The following is a 6,559-nucleotide window of genomic DNA, read 5'->3' as shown; positions in this document are numbered from 1 at the left end:
AGAATTATAACCAGCTAGAGGTTTCTTCCAAGATGTAAAAGGACAGGATCGTCACACTCTAGCCCATATTATCAAAAAAGGTGACCCCAGTGACAAACCTTGTTTCAGAATATTTTGGTGCATACAGACGAGCCAACACAGGTGTCCTCAATGTTGCACATCATGATATTGTTGTACACTGTTTCCACCCTTTAGTGTGATCGGCACTTTTCTGCAGAAAGTCCAACAGGACCACGCAACGGGAATCTGTGCCGGCCCCGACTGGCCGACACAGGCTTGGTACCCGAAAGTCAAGACCATGTGTCTCAAGCAACCGATCACCCTCGGCCCACAGAGGAACATGCTGTCATTGCCGGGTCACCCTCACGAGATACACCCGCTGCACAAGTTCCTTCGCCTGCTGGTCTGCCTTATATCCGGCAAACCCTAGAAGGTAACCGAAGGCCACAAGAGCGAAGACATTGAAGACGAGATTTGGTCGAGAAATTCTTCGCCGATCTCTATTCCTGACTTCACTCCTAGATGCGGCCCGAAAAACCTACCTGGAGACTTGTCTCCCCTATCTTTCTTTGAGTCGTTTTTCAACTCAGAGGTGATAGAAATCATTGTGACCGAGACTAATAACTACGCGGTTCAATGCAACCCTGACAAGTTTGACAACAAAGGAAGGAAGAAAGCTAAGGACGGGAATTGGTTCGACAAAGAGGGATAAATCAAACCTCTAACAGTCGAAGAACTGAAGGCGTTTCTCAGCATCACCATCATGATGGGCATCGTGAAGCCTCCTTCAATGAAGGATTATTGAAGCGAAAGTGAGCCATTTCTATACCAGCCGAACATTGCAAGACCCATCGTAAAACTTTATTGCCATTTTGCGTTATTTGCATCTGTGCGATAACACAACGGCGCCAGCGAGGGGCAGCACAGAGTTAAAGCTCTACAAAGCGAAGCCATTCCTCGACCTAATTCAAGCGAAATGCTTAGACATTTTTTAGTCATTTTTTGCTAAAAAACGCAAATTATCAATTGACGAAGCGATGATTAAGTATAAAGAACGATTGTCCTTCGTACAATATATGCCAATGAAGCCTAAGAAACGAGGGATCAAAGTGTTTTGCCTTTGCGACGCGGGCTCCGGCTATATGATTACGTCCTCCATCTACCGGCAAAAATCCCAACCAACGTGACGGCGACAGTGTAAACAACATTGTGACAGAGCTCGTGTCACGGATCAAGAACTGCGGGTATTTTGTCTTCATGGACAATTATTTCGCAAGTGTCGGGCTTTTTCGAGAGCTGCAAAGCGACAAAATTTACGCCTGTGGAACATTGAGAAAGAACCGCCGCTTACTAACTTCGAGTTTAGACTTGCACTCGCGAAGAGCCTCATTGGGACTTACCAGGGAAGACAGCGAGCCAAACGTCCGCGCGTTTTGCCAGTTATCCCGGATGTCGAGCACTTTTGTGGGGAAAGGGAGACTGCTTTTGTGAATGGCACCAGCAGCACAGAGACGACGACAAATAAACTAAAATACATAATAATAATACTCAATTTTTATAGCGCCATTTCCTAAAATTCAATGGCGCTTTACATTTTTTTAACTAAAAGCTTAATATAAGCTTTTAGACATTCCCCTGCTTGAGGAAAGGACAGTAATAACATTAGAGCTTAGTTTAATACTCCATGCCATTGAATTCTAGTTTCTATAGCTTTTTGTTTAGGTATAGTAAATTGTTCTCTTGACAAAGACTTGACAATGGGTGGATTAGTGGCGGGAAATTCAAAAACATGATTTTCATTGCTTTGTAATTCTCTCAAACCAAGCTTGTTTGACCCAATTTTAGGCTTAAAAGAATACTTATTATATGGGGAATAAACAATTTCTATATTGTTAGCTACAATAATCAGTAGTTTTCTTACAATAAAGCAATGTTTGAAAGTGACTACAACTTGAGTTGTGTGAGGTTAATTCAGGACAGGGGGTCATTTGTCAGTTCTGAAAACTTAGGCCTGAAAGGGTTAATATAAAAAATAATATTTTATAATAATAACAATATTATATAATTATGTAGGTGCTGTTCTCAGAAAATATATAACAAATAGAATAGAATAGAATTCCCCCTCCCCCTAAAAAAACAGATATATAAATTTAGGTATCATTCGGGTCTGACTATTACAGCTATGTTAAGGCTACGGGGTGCTTTGAAATGGAATTTTTTTTCATCTTTTAATTCTTTGCCATATTACTATCATATTACTATTAATTGTTTACTTTTATTATTTTCTATATTGATCCTCTTTTCACTTACTGGAACCCTGTGTTTCTTACATTCGGTTATATTAGCATACTGTTCACACTTGTTAATTATATTTTGCACAAATTGCAGTATCTTTATTCACAGGTTTAATTTGATCAATTTGCAATTTACAAAAGCCAGGCCGCTGCTAGCCGCCAAGGAGCCCTGTTCACTTCAGACAACGGGCTGAATGTTGCTGCGTTTTGAAATATTGAGTCGATTGGTAAAAAAAAGGTCTGCATGGAGTCGCCCCAAGTGTAAAAGAGGGCGAATAATATGAAAAAATTTGCTAAAAGCAAAAGGTATTCACTTGCAGCAAGCGATAGGGCTCATAGTTCGAAGAGATGGCCTAGAAAGGCAAAGAAGAAAAACATGAAAAAGGTTTTGGAAGGATCGTGGAGTTCCGTGTCCCAAGAGCCAGAGGAGCATCAAATATATTCGTCAAGGCGTCCCCCGCTTAATGGCCTGCAAACACTGAAGTGTCCAGAGAACCGTATGACTCCGCTCGCACAAGAGAGACACACAAGGACATTTCTCCGGCAATGAGAACCAAGAAGAATGGACATTTTATGTAAATAATTATATAATATGTTTTCCAGCACTCTGTAGTTGCCAACATAAATTAACAGATATTTAGTTTTTTGGGCATTTTCAGTATAACCCTACATATTTTGCTGTCAGTTGTCTAGCTTTGGCTATATAAATAATATAAACTTTTACGGTTTTATATACCAAGCTGTAATAATGTACATAATAAAAATCCTCCTTCAATACGAAAATCATTTGATGTATATAAATCAACTTTCTATAGAGTTGCGGTGATGTTTGTTGTTAAATTTGTGGGATTTTAAGCCCTACAAACCCAGAACCCAGATTACAGTTATTTTCCAACAAATTAAAAGTTCGACAAAGAGAAACATAGACATGCTTGTTATAGAACATGAATCGTTCAATTTTGATAACCTTCTGCAGGAGTAAACACAAAGTAGGCGGACCACGGTAGCATTGACTTAGATGGCTTAAAGGGGCACTCATACCCTGATTACTTTGCCCCACTGTAATAAATAGAAATGAGCTGAGTACTCGGTAAAAAGGATTTCATTACTCTTTATAATACTCATGCTTTGTTCTATAAACATGAAGGCCCAAAAATACTCATGCTTCGTTCTATAAGCATGAAGGCCCAAAAATACACATGCTTTGATCTATAAGCATGAAGGCCCAGAAACACTCGTTACAATATATTCATGATTCGTCCTATAAATATGAAGGCCTAAAAATACTCCTTATAATAGCCATGCTTCGTTATATATGCATGAAAGTAACTTGGCTCCACAGTGGACAGGTAACCTGTAGTTGCTCCAAATGATAGTTAAAACTGGACATTTCATTTGGCCGACTTGGCTATTAAAGCTAAAAAGGAAGAACAGCTCCAAAAATCACAACAGTTAGGACTGGCGTTTCTGGAAACGTATTCTAGCCAAGTGATTAAAGCATGACAGACGGGGAAATACAAGCAATACCCATGTAATTGCAATGAAGTATCAGACTGTGGCTCTAAAGGATTTAGAATTCAAAAATCAATGAGGAAATTGTCCAAGCGGACAGGGAATTTTCCATCACATAAGTAAAGCTTCTACAAGGACAAGGGAACATTCCGACACGACTCACAATCAGAGATGGCTTCGAGCGCCTAATCGATAATATGAATGCTCAAGCAACAAAAAGAACTAGATAAAGATCGTGAGACATTAAAGATAGGCTCGTAGTACGGAATAAACGACAAAGTCAGAGCAAGAAAGTACGCAGGCAACAGAGTTGTGTTTTTTTACGGCGCTTTTAAGTTATAAGCGACGAAATAGCGATTGTAGTACTCTTATAAGGAACACAAATTCGAACTAAAAAACAGCTTATGGTAAGAAAACAATCATCTTAAATGATAGTATGCATGTGCTGAATTACCTGTAGGCAGTCTTCAAGGAGAAATTAGAAGGATTTGAGGCATAATTTCGGAGATTTTGATGCGCGCTCTTACGTCCCAACTCCACAAGAAAATGTGCAAAAACGTGATAGATGGCAACACGCGATAAATGAAACACGTGACCACAGGGTACCCAAGGGAGGGAAAATGAAACTTGAATAGGACCACAGGCTTACCAGCCTCTCCGTCAGTCTCCAGTCAATCTCAGTACCTAGCTCGAATATTTTCACGATTGATTACCTCCTTTAATTGTCTTAAACCTAAAATCACAATAAACTGTCACTGCTTTGTGAGATGCCTGACTGAGAGGTTGGTAAACTTGTGATAGGAAGCGCGGCACGGGATGATTGCCTCCGGAGGGACATGACGGGGGAAAAAAAATGACGTGACGCTTCAAATAAGCCCATTTCACATCGAATAAGGCGGGTAATTTCTCTTAGTACTTAGTAACTTAAAGCAAACAAAATACCAAGTGCGACTTTTTTTTAAGTGGTGTGACTTTTTTTTAAGTGTCATTGAAATTTGAGCTTTCCGTCCCTGAGCTGATACACAGGGCAATGATGATCAAGGAAAAAATATCTTAAAAAGCAAAATCTGGTTATGTGCACTTCGGCCCCACGTTGTTTGTGTTTTAAAAATCAGTCCGTAATACAAGGAACCTATAGCCACTGAAGAAATTGTGTCTTCTCTCTCTATCTGGAATTGCGCGTTTTCCAGGTTTTTCCGTCATGTCCTTCGGAGGAGGATTCGGGTAAACGCAAGATCATGTTACAGGATTGCGAGATTTGCTACGGGATGAATGACATTTTTGACGGGAAATCGACAACCTATCCTGCTAAAAAAAAAACATAACAGCCATTTGCATCTAGATTTAGCGCTGTTATAGTGCCTAAATGCATTTAAACATTTGGTTCCGCTATAAAAGGGAAAGCTCCTCCCACCCCCGGGTTCAAGAACAATCAGTTATCAATCAGCCGTCAATGAGTCAACATGCCAGGACAATTGCTCTGAGCGCTAAATTCGAATTTCGTATTCTAAACCAAAATAAATATCATTCCTAGAGTTGTCTATCTAAAAATGTTTTTATCTTTCGTAAAATAATGCTATACCAAGCTTTTTGCGCTCTAAAATACGAGCATTTTCATCAGAGCACGATTTATGCAGGTGCGCTAGATTATGGATAGCGCAAAATTTTAAATTTTTTCTCCGAAAACGTAAGTGGACAGCAAATAACTAATTCATCAACCCCTTAACACAGCTGTCTTGTTACCTGTGCAAAAACAGTTTTATTCAAGACGACTTAGGCTAAGAGATAAACAATATTTTACAGGGGACTTATACTTTGTGACCGCTAGAGTGGCAGTGTTCTGATTATAATGGCAAATTTGAACCCGGGGGTGGGAGGAGCTTTCCCTCTTATAGCGGAACCTCGTGTTTAAGGGAGGGCGCCAAAGGGGATTGGGAAAGGAAGGCACAAATATATAAAACATATGTTGGGAGGGAAATATTATGTAGGTATAATTTAACGTACATTTCTCATAAAATTTGATGGTAGTACTGCACCCTCAGTTTAAAAAATCGAGCAAACTATGAGTGAAGAAAATCCTGCTCCCATTAAAGACATTGTCACCAGTTTACTTCCGGTGGGCCGACGGAAACCTCAACAGAGAAGAGAGAAGAGAAGAGTCTGTTAGAATCCGCGCTATTTAATAAGTCACCCGCTTTATCAGTAAAATCCTCAAAGAAACTCCCAATAGACACACTGCTTTTAAAATTTTGAAAAATTTTTCGCGTTTTTCGTTAAAAATTATCGGAGATTCTAACTTAATCGACCGGAAGTAAACTGGACAGCGACAGTATGTATTTGCGCCAATATAATTGGTAATTTAGCCACCTAACACAGATCGTCTTTTGGACGTTAATTGGTCCCACCAGGAGGGCATGAATAATTATACTCTCTTAGTTTAACTTGGTTAACTTCTAGTAAACTAAGAAATAAATAATGGCCATGAATTTGGGGTTGGGGGTAGGGCAACATCCTGAAGGGCGGGGGGAGGGTCTATATCAAACTATAGTGTATCCGCAACTCTATGCAAAAGCCACCACAGAAGGAAAACGTCTTGACATCTTTTGGGACCACCAGTCTGATCCCAAAGCTAGTAAGTGCACGTCAGAAATTTATGGTCTGTTTGTCATATACAGGTAACGTATCTTAATATATATTTTCTAATTAGCGCAGCGTACAGCGTGTCGACCTAAGGCCTTGTGAAGTGTATGTCT

At 39.8% G+C, this 6,559-nt stretch overlaps 1 long non-coding RNA gene across 1 annotated transcript; it reads right to left on the bottom strand.

The window, feature by feature from the left end:
• Window positions 1-864: 864 nt before the first annotated feature.
• On the bottom strand, window positions 865-4,451 carry LOC125568345. The gene is made up of 2 exons (XR_007312259.1): window positions 4,261-4,451; window positions 865-1,526 (listed from the first exon to the last, which is right to left on the bottom strand). It is a non-coding gene; the product is annotated as an uncharacterized LOC125568345 (long non-coding RNA).
• Window positions 4,452-6,559: the final 2,108 nt, after the last annotated feature.

This window comes from Nematostella vectensis, chromosome 7 (genome assembly GCF_932526225.1).
Source record: "Nematostella vectensis chromosome 7, jaNemVect1.1, whole genome shotgun sequence".
Taxonomy (NCBI): Eukaryota; Metazoa; Cnidaria; class Anthozoa; order Actiniaria; family Edwardsiidae; genus Nematostella; species Nematostella vectensis.
This window is presented reverse-complemented; position numbering and strand designations above follow the sequence as displayed.